The sequence below is a fragment of the Crocodylus porosus genome, unplaced genomic scaffold (genome assembly GCF_001723895.1).
Source record: "Crocodylus porosus isolate Cpor-Errol unplaced genomic scaffold, CroPor_comp1, whole genome shotgun sequence".
Lineage (NCBI taxonomy): Eukaryota > Metazoa > Chordata > Crocodylia > Crocodylidae > Crocodylus > Crocodylus porosus.
In genome coordinates this window covers 8,761,321-8,781,680 of record NW_017728907.1, presented here as the reverse complement: position 1 = coordinate 8,781,680, position 20,360 = coordinate 8,761,321, and the positions used below count along the sequence as shown (strand labels likewise).

At 44.5% G+C, this 20,360-nt stretch overlaps 1 long non-coding RNA gene across 2 annotated transcripts in view; it reads left to right on the top strand.

The window, feature by feature from the left end:
• The window catches only part of LOC109307057, a 326,340-nt gene that overhangs the window by 304,740 nt on the left and 1,240 nt on the right, over positions 1 to 20,360 (top strand). For both annotated transcript variants that reach the window (XR_002100153.1, XR_002100152.1), the window contains one exon: positions 17,792 to 17,864. This is a non-coding gene — a long non-coding RNA (uncharacterized LOC109307057). The remainder of the gene's footprint in view (positions 1 to 17,791; positions 17,865 to 20,360) is intronic.

The window sequence follows — 20,360 nt, the reverse complement described above, 5'->3', positions numbered from 1 at the left end:
GTACAGAGAAATTCTAAATTATACACTGAGTACTGGGAGCTGCACATGGCAACATGAAGTTAGTCGGGCCTGGCCCACTGACACACACCTCTTGAACAAGACCAGGCTGGCTCTGTGTCAGCACATGGGGCTTGTAGCACTACAGGCAGCAGTCACTTACCATTGGGCTGGGTGGGTTTTGTGCCTCCATGTGTTGTTCTCACTGGAGGCACAGAGCCAGGCAGCTTGGCCTGATGGTACATGGTTTCTGCCTACAGTGCCATGAGCCCCACATATTGGCATGGAGCGAGCCCGGTCCAGGTCAAAGACATGCAGGACAGCCGGGATGGCTCGTGCCATCATGTGCAGCCCCTGGGACTCAGCTAGAGATGTATGCCACCAGGGGACTCTGCCTACAATGGCCACAAGTGCCTCGAGGGCCTGCTGCTACTGCTGGTGGGAAGGGCTGCATACCATGGCAGGGGGTGGCATGTAGTGGGGGAGGCTCCACACCCACTCACAAATCCCATGCCCATCCCTCCTTCTGCAGGCAGAAGCTCCCCTCCCCACTCACAAGCTGTCTAGTTGCGTGCCACCATGCTTAATGCCTCCACATGGGGCTCCCAGTTAGAGTGCTGGGTGGTCCACAGAGGTGAGGGCATAGAGCCAGCCTGGGTTAAATTATGCAAAAGTATGAGAGTATGCATGATCATGTGTTTTATGTGTAAAATTGTGCAGGTGCATAATTGCATAATTCCCTGGGATGTAATAGATGGTAACTGGGTGGAACAGACTCCTGCCTGCTGCCTAGCCACGCAGCTCCACAGATCAGCACCCTCATGGCTCAGTCAGCCTCTTCACCACCCAATGCCACCAGCAGGAGCCCAGGGCTGACCTCTAGCGCCTCTTGCCAACCAGGGCCTGTTCTGCCCCAGCTCAAATTGCTGCTGTCCTGGGTGTAAACACTGTGCCCATGAGCAGTTTGCTCCAGCTTGAACTGCTCCAAAGTTTGTTGCTTCACTTTAATTTCACATGTAGATGCACTCATTGTTTGTTAAAATTGTAAAATCAATGTTTAAAGGGGAACTCTAAGTGTGGCTGTCTTATGCAATCTGTAGAGATCTTCCAAGTGTGTCACTGTTGTGAAAGGTGAGGACTGTTTCACTGTGATGATGAACTTTCAGTAACATTTAGTAATTAATCTCTACATCTGTAAATTTTTAAAATTGGCAAATTTGTCTTAAAAGGGCCTTCTTAGGAGATCATTCTTCAGTAAGAAAAAGAAAAGCCTTGAGTTTAAATGATTTGGACAATTCAAGAAGCATAATAACTATACATATTAGGGCTTTCAAAAAGGCAGTTGCAGAAGGGAAAGGTAACAAAACATATGTTTTCTCAGAGTAACGATTTGGCAGATGAGTTTGACAAATGCTTCAAATCAAATTGTAGTGCTTACACCACTTGATACCTGCAGCAAAAAGGAAAGAAAAAAAACTAGCTTCCCAATCTAAGACCTGGTATAATGCAAAGTTAGTGCAGCTTCAGAGTGCCTATGAGTAGTACCCCCCACAGGCAGCTAAACCATGGAATATGGGAAAAAAAATGGTGCGGAGCCAGACTGTCTTTGAGTGATCATAGAGAAGGCATAATCTTCTCAGTGTGCTCTATACGTGCACCATGAAATAAATGCAAACTGCTCCATCCAGCCCACTGGCTCAGCTCTTCAGGGGCAAAACTACCCCTTTGCCAGATGATTTTCTGGCAAACTTCTTTGAGCAGAGAATGCTTCTATGCTTTTTCCATGAGAGGGCCACATTTGAAGGTGGATAGTAGAGGCAGTTGGAAGAAAAGAGACTTTTTTTGCCCCATGCAGATCCATTTCTTTTTCATGCACATACCCAGATCTCACTCTCTCTGTCAGGTTCAGAATAGCAACAAATTTCTGTGGCTGCGTAGCCCAGGAGGCCTGCAAAGATTACTCTGTACTGAGTTAGATGTCTAATGTTTCAGTATTATGGCTGATTAGAAATGGAACTTTTGGGGCTTAAGAAAAACCCTTAGGTAGTATTAAATAGTCCTGCCCCTGACCACAGTAATAACATACAAGTTGATTCTGAACAAGCCTTATTTTTTCACAGAATAAATTAAGGCAGATTTATGTATTTAATTATATTTACAGGCTTGCTAAGAATACAAAATTACTGTATAAGGAAATAGTGAATATATGCTTTATCTTCAGTACTAGTTATATAATAAGCCAAGTAGTGCAAGCACCAGTACTGGAACTGGGTGGGGTGCAGGGGTGATCGGGACATATTTGAGGGGGTGCAAAAATAGTCACCCCTGCAGCAAGCTGCCAGCAGCACAGCAGCCAGTACGGCCTTGTGTGGAGCTACTGCCAAAGGCTCAGAGCTGCCTGCTATGTCACTGCTAAACACAGTTCAGTCTTAGCCTAAATCAACATTACTAAATGAACAACTGATATTAAAACACTGAAATCCTGTTCTGTTCAGGGAACAGCAGATGAAAAGCTGTTCATGGTGACCTAAGAAGCAAAGCTTTTCTGGCAGCTTTTCTGAGCCCTCAGTGTCTTTGACCAGATGAATGTAGCTTATTAATGTATGTCTGATCTAAACTTATCGTTCTTCCACTTATCGACAATAAAAAGGTTTTCTTTCTTGAAGTTTATTGAGGCTTTGAAATGTGAGAAAAAATGTGTAAAATGCTTTTATTAGAAAATTTCCGGTCATGCGGACAAAATTAAAAACAGCAACAGCCTCCTCCCTCTTCCCCCCCCCCAAAAAGCCCACAGAGTTTTGTCAATCAAAGATAGATTCTCTTTCTTAGCCAAACCCAAAACGAAACTGAACATGTTTTCTGAAATGATTGGAAAAGACTTAATGCTTCTGACTTTTTTGATAAGGTGAATTAAATGGTTGTGCGTACTTAAACTCACTCAGGACCTGATCCTGTGGTATGTAGAGCACTCTGGCTAAAACCAGAAAAGCTATGCTGATTTGCACTTGTGTGCAGTTACATCTCAGGTGTGAGCTCTGCTCTCTCGCTAACCTATTTAAGTCAGATATGGCTAGCCACACTTATAAATCCTTCCTTTATAGGAGAGCGTTGAAAGTGATCGATCTATCTATCTATCTATCTATCTATCTATCTATCTCTCTTATAGATAGATAAATAGATAGATAGATAGATAGATCGATCACTTTTAACGCTGTCCTATAAAGGAAGGATTTATAAGTGTGGCTAACCATATCTGACTTAAACAGGTTAGTGAGATAGATAGGATAGGATATCTATCTATCTATCTACCTGTGAGTGGCTTTGTAAACTGTTTCAGCTTCTTTTCAATGAATCATAGAATATCAAAATGGCCTGAAATGAATTTAATAAAATATAATGAAATAAAAACCACAAACATGAGGATAATGTTCTTGCTATGATGAGGGGAAAAAAAGCCTGATTGAAATTGGTCAAGGTTATTGCATGAACAGAAACAGAACAATTTAAGCACAGTGTTGAATAAAGGAAGGTAAAATATGAAGTAGTAGTTACAGGAAATGTCAAGGTCAAGCAAGGATGAATTTTATGGTAGAGCAACAAATATGATGGCTCATTAAGAGAAAGTGAACTAGAATTATATCTGTGTAGAATCCAAGCTTCTTTAAAGAATTTTCATATTCAACTTCAGCAAAATTTTATTAAAATAAATTTAATTATGGTTTTATTACTCTACAATCATATATTTGTATGACATCTGTGCTCCAATTATCATTACTAGCTACTAGAACCTTGCCTTCCTTTTGCTTCTTAATTAAGTTATCGTTTTAGTTCAAAACCAGTTTCTGATCTAGTCTAGATAATGCCTTAAACACTGGAAGTGTATGTATTTATATTTTCTGAACTGTCTGATGGCATTTTTTAAAATATTAATTTTCTGCCCTTGTGCAAATATTTGTTCAGATGATTCATGGGTGTAGGATACTAGCTATTAGGTAGCTAGTAATCTTTAAGTCTCAAAGCTTCTGCAAGTGATTAAATTTACATAACATGCAACTTTATCTTAATTTTGTTGTTCATTGAAGTATGTTGAGCAAAACTTTTTACACATGGGAAACTGAGGCATGAAGAGATTTGCCCAAGGTCACATAGCAAGCTAATGAATGAGGCAGGAAAATGCTTGTGCAAATAAGGATGCATTACAATCAGATCATTCCCTTGTTTGGACCTAGCCTTAGATGCCAACCCCCCGGGTCAGCTGACTGTGCAATTAGCACTGAGCCCACCTGCCAGTGGCTCAGTAGGCTGCCTGCCCTCTTAAAGTGGCAAGCACATCAAGTGCCCTGCCACAGTAGCCCTGGAAGGGGGAGTGAGTGTAGTTGCTGTTTTCCCTTTTTGTTTCCAGGTGGTTTAGACAGCGGGCCCATGGACTGAAGCCCACAGTAAAGACTATGTCTGGTACCCTGAAGCAGGGGAAGAAGTTTGGTTGATATTTTTTTCCCTTTTGCTTTTGTAATGGACACCTGGAGGACTGAGAGCACCTGTAAGGGGAAGTGGAGGTTGCTTTGAAGGTGCCTTAAAGCGCCCTTCATGTTTTCACCTTCTGAATTGAAGGGGACATACACTGGCATAGAGAGCAGGGATTGACTTTAACCCCTTTGAGGCTGGGGAACCCAGAAGGCCAGAGCCCTACAGTGGAGCCTGTTTCCTAGCTGTGCTGCTGCTACTGGAGAGTCATGGCTGGACTTCATGGGCCCAGGCCTGAAGGGAGTAATTAGGACAAATCAGATTCTGGCCAAGGTCAGGGCCTGAACAAGTGTGAAAGGGGAAAGCAAAGGGGATCAAAGATACCATCCCCCCAAGGCTCTGGACGCTTCCTGTTTAATTGATTCTATCATGGCACGGCTGGTGAGATAGAGGGCAGAGGATCGGAGGAGCTAGATAGGGGGAGGGAGCAGGCTAGCTAGCCTCTGGGGGCACATGACCCTCCCTGCAGGGCTAGGCCTGCCAAAGGTCATCAATATAAAAATATGGCATTACCACATTGACCTGAATTGAATTGACCTCAAATTGAATATGACACCCTAAAATTATATTCTGTATATGGCCTATTTATGAATTTGTTGTGATAGAGAATTTATCATATTAGAAAAAAAATGTAATCATCAGAGGATCATCTTAAATTTGTCTCCCTCCCTCCCCTGCTGCAGCAGAGAAAGCAGCAGCAGGAGAGCACATGGTGGTGGTGAGGTCAGGGAGCATCCTTGCTCCTACCTTCCCCTCCAGGGGACCTACACCTCTGTCACTTGTCATCTTCCCCCCCACTTCCTCCACTATGGCCTCTGCAGCATGTGGTTCCCTGCCTGCCCTCTGCAGCCTCTGCTTATTCTTTCAGCTTCTGCCCCCATCCACTCACTACCGTCTCTGCTCATTCTTGCAGTTTCTGCCCTCTACACCACCTTCAGCCATTTACTATAATGTATGGCTTTGGTTCCATTCCCTCCTGGGCACTCAGTGTCTTGGAGCTGGAGCTGCTACTGCTGATGCTTCATGGCTGAGTAGGGGCCAGAGCTTCCACTCACTGTGTTCCCGTAAGGGCATAGCACCAGGGCCACACCTGACAGTAAGTGGCAGGGCAAGCTGAGATGGAGGGGGGAAAAGGCTTTGAGGATCAGGATAGGAGCAGATTTTGGGGGTTGAGCAGGTGGTTGCTGAGCCTCTGATCCTGCCCCCAACCCAGTCTTGGGGATGGAGCTTCAATAGCTGTCTGCTCACCTCTACCTTGCACTCAAATCCAAGGTGAGGGCCCCTGATATTGAATGGGGGGAAAAAGCCCCTACTATTGGATTTGAGTAGTTACAGTATATCTTCCTAACACTAGCAAACTTATCTAGGTCTGAGTTAAGCAGCTAAAGTGGCATTTTTAATTGTTGCCCAACACCATCATTTTGTTGTCACAAACACAGTGTTAGAGATGTATGGTATCAGACTTTGTGATTTCCAAATATCTTCATTAGCCATTAATATTAAATTAATATTAAAATTACCTTTATCAGGTTGACTGTATCAGGTGTATTTCTCATCTTATCCCAAGCTATGGGCATTTTATTAATGTCTGTGAGGTTTTTTTTTCTTTTTTTTGTTTTTTGTTTTTTTCAGAGTGTAGATGGAGTCTCTCAATTTTATAGTTGTCCAATCATGGAGGTCTCAGTTTCCCTTGGCTTTATGATATGTTCTTAGTGTATTACATGCCCAGCACTTATTTTGCTATTGCATCTGTGTCCTGGACTCCAGAGAGATACATCGCACATTTGAAAGAGCCACCTGGGTACCACATGAAGAATTACTGCAGTACAGAAGAAAGCCCCCTACAAATTGCACACCGCTGGTTATAACATATCACCCCTCCCTTGAACCTGTACGGAAAGTCCTCAAACAATTGCAACCCATACTAGAAATAGTCTCTATTCTTAAAAAGATCTTCCCAGAGCCACCCATCCTAGCCTTCAAACAAGCACTGAACCTCACTAACCTCATTACCAGAAGCAAGCTTCCTCAAGCCCAGAATACACCAAAAGGATCCAGACCATGCCATGACAAGAAATGCAAAACCTGCCAACACATCTCCACTACACCCCACAACAGAGCCATCAGCATTCCTAGATCTTACAGCTGCACCTCCAGAAATGTAATATATCTCATCCAATGCACCAAATGCCCTGAGGGAAAATATGTAGGAGAGACCAAACAACAATTGCACACCAGAATGAATGCACACTGGATATCTATCAAAAGACAGGAATACCCAATTACCTGTGGGGGCACATTTCTCCCAAGAAAACCACTCTCTCAGTCCTGATCCTCAAAGGAAACTTACAAAATACTTCCCAGAGACGAGCCTATGAACTCCATTTCATCAACCTCCTGGATACTAAAAATTATGGACTAAATATAGACATTGGATTTATGACAGATTATAACCTGCCTGACATCTGACTCCCCAGGTGTCTCTCCACTATATATATCCTCCTTCTCTCTCTCTCCCCACCCCTACCTGTCTCTCACCCATTGACTCCCCAGTCTACATTTGCACTGACTACCTGTCTTGTATGCATACCAGTCCAGCCTCTGGCTTTTTTATGTTTCATTCCATCCAGGAAGAGCACACACCAACTGCTGAAACTTCCTTAGCCTGACTAAAGGTTTTTGAACCTGAAAGCTTGCTTAATAATTGTTTTTCTAACTATTTAAGTTGGTCTAGTAAAAGATAATCAGATTCACCCAAGAACTTTGTCTGCCCTAGACTCTTGGGGCACTTGTACATGTGATGCCATTACCATGCACACGTGACAAAAATGTCATTGTGTGGCTTAATAGAATCACACTGAACATGTGTGTAACCCGGGCGGTACTCCAAGAGGTACCCTTTCTCCAATTGAAGGGATTAAAGCAGGTGCACAAGTGCTGTAGGAGGTGTAGGAACTCTCTTCCCCCTATAAAGCGGAGCCAGACCACCAATGGGGACTTAACCATATACCTTTTAATACTGGGAACATAACAGGCATAAATCAGAGGGTATAGCAGACACTACAATGCCCCAAGGGGGCAGGATTCAACAAAGGTTAGACACTTACAATCATTGACAAAAAACAGGGTTAATGAAATATAAAAACACAAACAGCAGAACAAACAATATGGGTTGGTGAAATATAAAAAGGCACAAAATGCAAAATGTCAAATGACAAGGAAATATAGGCCCTTGGTACCTGGAGGGGGAGAAAGCGGGGGAAAACACAATGGCCCTTTCTCACTGCAAGAAGATTTGCTTCTTGTTTTTTCACTCACCCCAAGTCATCTCAGCTGGGACTTGAACCCAGATCACTCATGTGGTAGGCAAGGACACAGCCACCATTGGTGTAACTGCTCCAGCCTGCTAGGGGTCTTGACCTTCCTGGAGCCCCAACCTCATGTCAAGCTGCCTGGCCTCTGATTGGAGGAGCTAGAAGCAGAGCTGGGAACCTCTCAGGTCGCTGCTCAGATCCTTCCTGGAGTGGGGGGAGCCTCTCCTGCCAGCTGCAGACTCTCATAGGGGATCCTGGAGCCCAGTGGAGAGCCTCTTCTGCTGGCCACACGCCGCACTGTTGAGGGTCCCACTGCTGCCTGCAGGTCCTGCTCTTTCAGGCTCTTCCGAGGCACTGCTTCTGCCCCACTGACTCAGCTCTGTGAAGCTCCTTCCTTGTTGTCCCTTGCTGGTCTCTCCCCTGAGTCAGCCCATACTGCCCCTTTTATCCCCCTCCAAGTGACCCAAGGGGCCAATCAGGACGTGGGGGGGGGGAGAATCCTCTGGGGCCTGATTGGTGTGGAAAGAGAATCTCAAGTCCTCCAGTCATCTTTTGCCCTTTCAAAACCCCTGGGCTAGGTCACTGCCAGCTAGCCTGTCACATGTGCAAGAGTTTGAGGGGGTTTGAATGAGTTTGCATTGTTGCAAACTAAACTACATCCTACTGTAGGATTTGTAAAACATTGCAAATTGCAATGATGCAGCTGTCAGGTCACCCCATAGCCACAGGAGAGGTGGAAAAGCTCCACAGAAAAAAGGATTGGGCCCCTCACCGCTTCTGCCTTCAGCAGGCTCCTATGGCTGGCAGGACACATGGGGCCACCCAAGAATGAGCTGGCTTGCTCGTGTGGTAGTGCAGAAAGGCAGCAGGAGGGAAGCTGTGTTTGCTGGCAGCCAGAAAAGGCAGTGGGGACAGTTCACAGGGTGCTGGAAGCCTGAACAGGTTGCTAGCTGGCAGAGTGCTCAGCTCAGCTCAGAGGCACCTGATTCAATGCTTCCCATGTACCTCATGCACCATCCCTGCTGCCTTCTCTGGCTGCCAGCCCACCTAGCTGTCCTTGTCATCTCTGTGCGCTGTCCCAGGTGCAAGTTGGGTATGCTAGCCGCCAGCGAAGACAGTAGGGATGGCACGTAGGGTGCTGGAAGCCCAGGTGGGCTCATAGAAGCATTGGATCAGGCACTTCTGAGCTGGGTCAGCACCTGGCCAGCTAGCAGCCCGCCTGGGAGGCCCCATGTCCTATGCACCATCCCCGCTGCCTTATCTGGCCACCGGCACACCCAGCTGACCTCCTGCCACCTTTCTGCACTGCCCTAGGGGCAAACCAACCCATTCCTGGGCAGTCCCAAGCATCCTGCCAGCTGCAGCAGCCTGCTGAAGGCAGAAGCAGTGAAGGACCCAATTTTTTTTTTTTTTTCTTGTGTGGAACCTGTTTGCCTGTCCCATGGCTGGGGAGTGAGCTGCCAGTGGGCCAAGTGGCCCCTGAGATGTGGGGGCCCTTGTTCTTCCCTCTGTAGAAGAACCCCCGGGGCTGCCTGGGCAGGCTGTTACCAGGCCGGGTACATCCCCAGTGTGGGGTTGGGGAAGAGTTGGATCAGCCTGGGACAGCACCCAGCCTGCTAGCAGGCCACCTGGGTGGCCCTGGGGGGTGCTGCTTTTGTGGAGGGAAGGATTTGGGGCCCCTTACAGCTCAGGGGCCACTCAGGCCATTGTCAGCTCAGCCCCCTGGCTACAGGCAGGCTCTGGCTCCAACAACAACAAAAAATTATCAGGCCCTTCACTGTGGCATGATGGAAAACTTGAAATGGTTTAGTTCTCAGGATTTTATTCGATGCCTCACTGTTTCAGTATAGGGGGCATAGAATAAAACCCCAAGGACTAAACCCCCATCATGTGTACAAGCGCCCTTGTTTGCCATCTCAGTCTTCTACAATAACAATGTTAGCAGGTGCAATTTTGAGGTCAGTGAGTCCCTCTAGTACTTAGTTAAGTTTATACTGGAATACTTTGAGGAGTAGCCTGATACCCTTAGGCAAAATTATGAGTCTAAAGATCAGTCAAATTTGTCAGGTGGCTCATGGGTCAGTTTAGGAGTCATTCGCAATATCACAGTGCGTACTTTAGCTATGGATAAGTTATTTGATTGTGGGTGTATCTACACATGTGCCCAGTAAAAAATAGGCTACTGCTCATTAAACACCACTAAAAAAAGCATGTGTTTTCATTACTGTGCATTAGGGCAGCCTAATGTTCATTTATTTAGTACCTCAGGTGTACATGAGTGCAGAAGCTACTCTGATACACTGTAATTACAGTGCATCAAAGCAGACTTGATTAATTGAGTCTGCTGAAGTGTGGTAATTCCGCATTCCATCAGCCTCCCACATCTCATGTATCAGCATCCCTATGCTTAGAAGTGGCGGTGGAGGCACTTGAACTAAAGCTTACTCCATGAGCTTTAGTTCAAGTACCTGCACTGCCATTTTTAAGCACAGGGACACTGATACATGAGACAGTGCAGCACTTTAATTAGAGCACCTCTCAGAGCCACTTTTACTTAAAGTGGTACTCCCCAGTCCCAGAACATGTGTAAAAGTGCCCTCACATTAGAAGTACTACATTTAATGCACAGTAGCAAAAGTGCATTAATGAACATCCATGTGGGCACAAATGACACAGCTTGGAGCAATCCCAGCTGGGTCATGAGTGGCTATAGGGCTCTGGGAGCAGGCTCTCAGGGGATTGGGGGTGCAGGTGTTTTTTTTCCTCGATTCTTCTGATTACAGGTCACAGGCAAAGGTGGGAGAGATGAATCGAGGCAGTAAACAAAAGACCGTGGTGCTGGTGCCACCTTGAAGGATTCGGCTTCTATGACCACAGTCCGCTTTTCAGAGAGAGAGGCAGTGGTCTGTTGGGACGAGACAGCCTCCATGCCACTCCACTGGGGAAGAAGCTCTTCTCAGCCAGAATGGCCAACTTGCTTGACCGGGCTTTAAACTGAGCATGCTGGGGGATGGGCGGACAACCACCAGAGCAAGCTCACCAAGCATCAACTGTAAAATCAGCAGATTAGGATGCTTAAGGGTACCCACTCCTACCCTAGCCCAGGAACAGAGCTTCTCCATGAGTACAAGGAAGCCTAGGGCCTCCAATGGCACACTCACTTGCCTGTACACTAATGCTAGGAGTTTGGGGAATGAACAGGAGGAACTGGTCCTTCTGCTAAACAAAAATGACTATGATCTCATAGGGACCATGGAGACCTGGTGGGACTCCTATGACTGGACTACCAGTATAAATTGTTATACCTTGTACAGGAGAGATTGTGCTGTAAAAAGGGGCAGGGGTGTAGCTCTCTATGTGAAGGAGAGCTACACATCCCTACAAGCTGAGTTTGGCACCCATGGAGGATGACTGGAGAGCCTTTGGGTTAGAATACAAGGGGAATATAGTGAAGGGGATACAACAGTAGGAGTCTACTACAGACCTCCAAACCAGGAACAAGTGCTTGACCAAGAATTCACCAGGGAACTGGCCAAGGCTACATGCTCTTGATGAATGGTCATCATGGGAAACTTCAACTACCCGGACATCTCATGGGATGAGCGCTCGGCCAAATCTGATCAGTCACAAAGCTTCTTCACATGCGTGGATGAGCTCTACCTCTCCCAAGAAATTTATGGGCTGACAAGAGGCAAGGTTCTGATGGACCTAGTACTGGCCAAAGGGGATAATCTAATCAGTGAAAGTAAGAATTGAAGGGAAGGTGGTGACAGTGGCCAAGAGTTGATCACTTTCACTATCCATCGCAAAACTGGCAAGTTTAGCCAGCAATGCAGTAGTCCTCAACTTTAGGAAAGCAGACTTACATAAGCTTAGGAGGCTTGTTCTTGAGGCCCTGAGAGGCCATGATTTCACAAGGAGGGGAATTCATGTTGAGTGATTGCTCCTTAAAGAAGTGATCATAGAAGCATAAAGGAAGTCTATCCAATCCATAGGAAAGGTGGTAAAAGGGGTCAACAACCCTCTTGGCCCAGCAGAGAACTCATGGACTTCCTATGTCTAAAAGGAGAGGCATATAAAGGACGGAAGACAGGAAACACCACTAAGGAGGAGTATACTGCATTGGTCTGCACCTGTAGGGAGCAAACTAGGAAAGCCAAGCCTGCAACTGACCTCCATCTGGGTATATGAATCAAGGACAATAAAAAGTTCTTCAGATAGGCGGGGAGTTGAAAGAAAAACAAGGGCAACATTGGATTCCTGCTAAACCAGCTGCGACAGCTGACTAATGACACCCAGGAAAAAGCCAATCTGCTCAATGATTACTTTATATTGTTTTTTCACCAGCCCAAAGGGACCACCCTGCCTAACGTGATGATGAGGGATGACCAGGGTGAAGATGAATGTATGCCTACCATTGTGGATCTTGTGAGGGAGCATCTTGAGAGGCTGGACCCCCATAAACCAGCTGGTCCAGATAAGTTGCACCAAAGACTGCTAAAGGAACTGGAAGACATCATAGCACAGCCACTGGCAAGGATAGTTGACAACTCGTGGCGCTCAGGTGAAGTACCTGAAAATTGGAAGAGGGCCAATGTGGTGCCCATCTTCAAGAAAGGGAGGAAAGAATACCCAGGAAACTACAGGCCAATCAGTTTGACCTCAATCCCTGGGAAGATTTTGGAAAAAATATCAAAGAAACCACTCTTGACAGGCTAACAGAAGGCAATATTCTGAGAGACAGCCAGCATAGGGTTTTTGTGTGGAGGTCTTGCATGACCCATCTCATTTCCTTCTATGACTAGGTGACATATCACCTGGACAAAATGAAAGAGGTTGATGTCATATAGTTGGACTTTAAAAAAAGCCTTTGACATGGTGTCCCATGATGTCCTCACAGAAAAATTGGGCAACTGTGGCCTTGAGTCCTCCACAGTCTGATGTTTGGGGAACTGCCTCCGAGGTCAGACCCAGAGAGTGGTAGTTGGTGGAACTGAATTAACCTGGCACTTGGCGACTAGTGGCATCCCCAAGGTTCCGTTCTTGGACCTGGATTCTTCAATGTCTTTATAAATGATCTGGACACTGGTGTCAAAAGTGGACTGGCTAAGTTCACTGATGACACCAAACTTTGGGGAAGAGTGGCCACACTTGAGGATAGGCTGGTGATCCAGGCCAACTTCAATAGGCTAGCAAGGTGGGCAGATGAAAACCTGATGGCCTTCAATATGGAGAAACACTCCACCTCAGAAATAAAAACCCACATCACACTTATAGGCTTCGCAGTACCACACTTGCTAGCATCATGACCAAAAGAGACTGGGGGGTCATGATTGATCACAAGATGAGCATGAGCCACCAATGCAATACCACAGATGGCAAAGTGAACAAAACTCTGGCTTGCATCTATCAATGCATCTCAAGCAACACCCAGGATGTTGTCCTCCTGCTGTAGTTGGCCTTGGTGAGGCTGCAGCTGGCATACTGAATCCAATTCTGGGCTCCACAATTTAGGAAGGACATGGAGAAGCTTGAAAGAGTCCAGAGGAGAGCCACATGAATGATCAGAGGGCAAGAGAACAGGCCTTATGAAGAGAGGCTGCAAGCTATGGGACTCTTCAGCTTGGAGAAGTGCAGGCTTAGGGGTGACATGGTGGCAGTCTATAAGAACATAAGGGGTGTGCATGAGGCTCTGGGGGAATGCCTATTCACCAGAGCACCTCAGGGGATGACAAGATCCAAAGGTCACAAACTCCTGCAAGACCATTTTAAGCTGGACATGGGGAAAAACTTTTTTACTGTCTGAGCCCCCAAGACCTGGAATAGACTCCCCCCAGAAGTGGTGCAAGCATCTACTCTGGACACTTTCAAGAAACATTTGGATGTTCATCTTGCTGGGATCCTTTGATCCTAGCTGACTTCCTGATCCTTGGGCAGGGGGCCGGACCTGATGATCTTATGAGGTCCCTTCCAGCCCTAATGTCTATGAAATCTATGAAACAATAGGTGCACCTAGCATGTCCCTAATCAGTGGCAGCTGGCAGTGATTTCTTCTCAATGCTTTGTTCAAAATAATTTTGTCTCAATATGTATCTGCAGTTTACCTGACATTTTTTCCCTACTACTGCTCTGTTGATTCACTTATTGCTAGTTTCAACAGCTGTAATTATGTGAGGGTCATCCATTCCTCCTTTGGTGGCCTCACCAGTGGAAATGAAACTCTATATTTTGGTATTCTCATAGGTGACAAGGGGCTTGTTTCTTAACTTTGTCTTGCTCTCTAGGTGCCCATCTCTACAAAAAATTTGTTTATGTTATATTAGAATGGTAGACAGGGCCCATGGTAACTGGTCTTTTTTCCCTATCATATTGAAGATAGTTTAGCAAAGTACTGCAGTCAAATCTATGACCCTTCCCTGCTTGTTAACTATTAGACACCTTGTGCAATGATATCCCTTTATTTTGTGGGTTTCTTATCAACAGTGTGCATTTGCCAAGGTGGCACAGAATAGTTTTATAGTACATCATCAGTACTTTATCACATTTCTCCAGCCTAATATTGATGTTTTTCAGTATTGCTGGGATTACATAGCAGCTGGCACTATAATCCATCTGGAATAGAATTGCCCTTTGATCTAATAGCTTAGTTACAAATATGGTATTTGTGTGGCTAGTAGTTGCCTTCTGCTTTGTGTGCATACTCAGTCTTTAGGTCGACTAAAGTCACACCGAAAAAGTCACTGGAAGTCTTTACCTCTTCCCTATATCATCTATTACTGTCTGGACTGCAGATTTTTTTTGTGTGGGGATGAGGTAGCTGCAGAATTTGGATATAAAGTGGTACCATTTTCCATCTCCCTTTCCCTGTTGCCCTTAGGCAAAATGCACATAGGCTGCTTTACATACACACTGGGCCCTGATGTCTGTGTCTTCAGTTGGTCTTTACCCTGCTTCCTGGGATCCTTTGAGCTTGAAACTTTGTACTTGTTCTGAGCTAGTGATTACTACTGTTTTGGTACTTTCTGTGGTGAACTTTCCCTATCCTTCCTCTTTGGAGGCATTTCTCTAAGAACAAATCTTTTTTTCTTTTAATATAGTGTTTTTTGTAAGCAGAAAGTAGCACAAAATTTTATTTCTTCTACATCTTGGTTTTGGGGGAGCAAAATATCCCTTTCTTACAGTTTCATTCTGTCGGGGTTGGAACATTCTTCAAAAACCATTATCAGCTGTTTCCAGTGTTCTGGTTATTACTTCTATTTTTGGGGTAGCAGCAGTACTTTAGTCACCTCTTCTCCTTTTTGTTCCAAGGAGATAGCAACCCCACCCCAGCCTTCTCCCTCCCATACACCTTTATTTTCTTATTTTTATTGTTCCTGATCTAGTTCGTATTTGGTCTCAACTCTTACTTGTACTACTTTTATGCTTGTGCTAATTTTGTTTTGTATTTTTCCTGGCAACCAAGCTTTTCTGATAATCTTAGTACTTCATTTTGCTTCTTTTCAGGTGATGATTTTTTTTTTCTTTATCATGCTTTTCTCTTTGCTGCAGGTTTCAGTAAACTTAGACTATGCTGCCATGTTTCATGCTCCATGCATCAGAAATAGTCTGTGCTAAGTAGGCTGTTTTTTTAGTGAACCATATGCGATGATGTTCCAACTGCAGTTATCTTTCTAGCCTTGTGCAAACAGAGTAAAGACCTGGTGTCTCCTATAAATTCTTCCTTCCTACAGAACTATAGGAGAGGTACAGCATGCTGAATTTAAATTTTTAAATATTGCTTGGCAAAACTATTTTCTAAGCATAACATTGCAGTTTATGTTAAAAAAATATACAAGATGGTTTTAAAAATTGTTGTGCCAGATTCCCAGTTGATGTAAACTGGTTTGGCTCTCCCAGAATGGAGTCCACCAGTTGAAGATGTGATCCAATTTTGTGGATTTAGTAAAAATTGTGGTAAGTATCAGAATGGACAATATCTGTCTGTTGAGTCAAGTCTTTAAAAGGCAGGGTGTTTACTGTAATTGCTTTTGAAGCTCTAACCCTCCTCTTTGAACAAAAACAAAATTGGTGTAAGGCAGGTCAAACAACCTATTATTTGCAAATCTCCCAAGCAGTGACTGCGTGACTATGGATATAATGATAGTTCTATATGAATATCTAAATATTAATGCTGTCATGTTGCTGGGTGGAAGCAGACATAGACTTGTGAAATGCATTATTAGTTTTAGAAGAGAGAATGAATAGACAGCACACAGAGAAGTATGACATTATCTTAATCTCCATGTAGCTATGAATGCATAATTCTTTCTGACAGCCTTTGAACTGTATAGATGTTAGCAGGAAGAATTGAAAAATTCAGGTGTATGATATATAGAGGCTAATAGGCAATGGGTTAGATCTCATTGAAGAAAGTCAAATAAGTTATGAACATGACTCAGTTAGCATAACCGTTTAGGGCAGTTCTGAATGTGCATCCTTCCTAGATAGCCCAGTTGTTTCTTTAATATAATTTCTATTACAAGCCAGGTTTGCAAGTGCTGATCTCGACTCTTTTCTAAATTTTCTTGGGCTACATGACCTACCTTATCCAATGGGTCTCTGGACCCATCTACATGAGATGCTAAGTAGGGCTGTGCAAAGCTTTGGATCATGATTCAGATTCAGAGATAATTTGGATGATTTGGGGCCAAATCTACAAATCCGAATCAAATCACTGGAAGCTTTAGGCTTTCCAAATCGATTCAGAGCTTCTGAATCGATTTGGAAAAGATTATGAAAAGATTCTCAGCTTCCCAGAACCCTCTGCACATATCTTCTTGAACCATGGCAAGCTTTGTGGCCTCAGCAAACGTTACAATCCCTGCAATTTTCATCCCGCTGTGGCTTAACACACACATGTGACATGAGTTTTGCTTTCAGGATTTGAGGCTCAGTTTCCCAGAAACCCCTACACCTATTGTCTTGTAGCTTGGCAGGTTTCATGCCCTCAGCAGTGGCTACCATCCCTGAAAATTTCATCTGAATCATCCAAAAACTAACAAAGTTATAGATATTTCATTGATTCCCCAATTATACCTTATGGCCAAATCTCCGAATCGCCAAATCTTTTCCGAAACATTTCTGAATCGATTAGGCTGAATTGAATTATAAAAGTGGTTTGGATCTCCAAATTGAATCAGCTGAATCTGAATCAGCTGAATCCAAATCTGAATCGAATACTTGTCTATTCGCACAGGTCTAATGCTAAGTGTGCAGTAGCCTAATAACGCTATGCAGTACCATGCTGGGCAAAAAACATGCTAATATGCTACTGCACAGTAGTTTTAGGCTATTGTACAGTTATTGTCACTAAAACCCTGTGTGCTGGAGCTACTGGGCAGCAGTAGTTATCCAAGTACTGAACTGAATGTAAAGTAACTTTGGTGCCCTAATGAATATGTAGACATGTCCCCTGAACTCTAGTACATGCTTTGGAGTCCTATCCCTGGATTGCTCCTAATTCACCTGCTCTTCACATACTACATCTATGATGCCCTGCAGTTTATCTCCATAAACTAGGTCAAAGGGGAAACAGCTCATTGATATTTGAGGGACCTCCCAGCTAGTGAAAAACAAAAGGGGTGTCAACAAGTCCTATTTCCTAGGCTCTTCCTGTATACAGGTTCTCAGCATTTCTTTCAAAGTCCTGTTGAATTGCTCAACAACTGTCTGTAAGTGATACACAAATGTTAGGAGATGCCTTGGCTTGAGGGTATTACATATGGCCTTTAATGTGCCTGACATAAAATTGGTCCTCTGATCTGTTAGAATTTCCAAGGGTATTTCCACCCTGGAGATCCACTTAATCAGTTATGCAATTTTAGGAGCTGTAAGTGATTTTGTTGAGACTGTCTCTGGAAATTGTGTGGCATAATCAGTGAAAACTAAAACAAACTGATGTCCCTCTGTGTTCTTAGGGAAGAGCCTCTTGGTGTCCAGTGCTACCCTTTCAAAGTACAGTCGGCATCAGGAATAATGGGACTTGCTGAGGTAAGATATCAGATACCTGTTGGCACTTGGAGCATGCTTGCCAAAATTTCTCATTTTGTTAATGTAATTCTGGCCAATAAATCCTATGTACAAACAGCCTCAGTTTTATCCTGTCCAAGGTGTCTACCCATCAGAAGGGTATGTGCCATTCGCAGCAGCATAAGTCTGTACCTTTGAGGCACCAAGACTCATGCTAACTCTTCTCCTTCCATCTGTCTCCATTCCATTCAATCTAATAAACCTTTTCTTCCCTCAAAATGAGGATAGGTGTTCATCAGCTCTTGGAGTAGGATGTTTTCCTTACTTTTGGCTAGGCCACTCTTGTACATGTTCTGGAACATATCTTCTTGAACCTACTCTTCCTGGAACTGTGCATCTCTGATGATTTATTCTAAGTTGATCACCTCCTTCTGTTCTTCCTCAGCCACAGAATCAGACATGTCATCCTTTGCTCCCAGATGCCTCTATCCCTAACTATCCTCCATTGGGGATTTTCTGTTCCAGAACTTGTTCTACTACCTCATGGAAATGAGGCCAGTCCCATCTCAGCAGCACTGGGCATAGCAACTTCTTGACCAGCCTTACTGGTATCTCTTCTGTTCATCCCATAAAAGTTAACATGAGTCTTCTTTTCTGGTTGGTAAAAGTTTCCCTGTACATGCGCAGCATACAAACTGGGGTATCTTTTTTAGCCAGCTGAGAGGTCACCAGTTCTGTCTTTAATGCTATTTGAGGACACCCTGTATCTATGATGGTGAGTATGATTAGGGTTCCCAACTTGTCATCAACCATCAGTTTTGGTGCCGTGGATGCCCCCTGCTGGTATCTGAAACTGTAGTCCATTTGGTCTTCACGGGTATTTTCTATCTGTCATTCCCTTGGGCTTCAGCCTGTTTCTTCCCATGCCCTCCGTTCTCCTGGGGCTTCAGGAGAATTCCTTGTGATATGTCCTGGTAACCCACATCTGTAACAGACCTCCTCCCTAGGTCTGGTGCTTAGGGTCATCTGAGAGGATCTCTTGTAGCTTTCTGTCTTCTTTACTGGAAAGATGTTACACTCCCTTCCTCCCCCTGGAGCTGGGTTTGTCTACCACTTTTCTGTCTATAGGAGTCTCCTACAGTGGATAAAAAGGCCTAAGCTACAAAGCCTGTTCCATTATCTTGGGCTAATGCCCCCAAACTAGCCTTTGGGTTTCTTCTTCAAGGTCTGTGAGGAATTGCTCCAGTGTAAATCGGTTGCAGACCACAGTTTTGTCTTCTGACCTAACCCATCTTGTTAAGAGATCTCCTAGTATCTGAGCCAAAAGCCTTGGTTGTCACTTCTCTCACTGCTTTTTGGCTCTAGAGTGCATTCTGAGGAGATCTTGGATCTATTTAATACAGTTTTCTTTACCCTTCTGTAATCACATGTCTCTATACAGGACAAAGCCCTGTATGCTGCCTGTGTTTGGCCTATTAGTAGCAGTCCCAACTGGTTAGCTCATTTAGCTTGGTCCACCTGGTGGATAGAGCTATTCTTTTGAAAGATTTTAAATAAGCTTTAACATCATCTTCGAGAATCCTCATTGGCATTGTCATACTGTCAGTGGTATGAATTGTCCCTTCCTGGTGTGCTTCTATCTTCTCACTAAGTTTTTATTGCATTTTTAATACAATTATTCTGGCCTCTGCTTCCTGAGGTCATACTTGAACTAGCTCCACCATCTGCTCTAACTGGCTTTGGAACAACTGAATAACAAAATTATGACCTTGCTGCCAGTCTTGTGGTATCCCTGAGCCTGCTGGGGCCTGGGTTGATGTCTGGTCCATCTCTATGATACGGCTACTACCCTGAACCGACCTGTGTTAAGTCCATATTTCAGCCTTCCTGGCCAATGCAACAGTTCTGAGATGGTGACATTAATTAAATTCACTTCTACGGTGCCAAGGCCTAATCTCTGTCACATCCTCTGGTCTCACCTGCCATGACTTGTTATAAATATAAGAAAAGGGAGGGTGAATGTTATGTGGAAGTTGGTAGAATACTGTCAACCCCTCGTGTTTGTTTCACAGGCCTCTTCCTCCCCTACACTCTGTTCCTTTCCTCTCAAGGTGCCAATTGCCAATCTCATTTTGTAATTCACAGTTACCAATTTGTTTCATGGTTTTAAAACTTCTAGCTCAGTTTCTGACATCCTTTCAGTCCTTAAAATCAACTTAAATTAATATTTTAGTCTAACAAAAGGACCACAAAATTCCTCAGTTTATCAATTGCTGACCTGCTCCACCGGGCTTTAAACTAAGCCCGCTGGGGGCTGGGGGGACTACTGCCACTGCTGGCCCACTGAGCGACCCTTGCAAAGCCAGCAGACCAAGGCACTTAAGGGAGCCCACCCCTGCCCCACCCCTGGCACAATCTGTGGGCAAGGCAAGAGCCCCCAAAGGCACACTTGCCTGCCTGTACACTAATGCCAGGAGCCTGGGTAACAAGTAGGAGGAGCTTGTCCTCCTGCTCAGT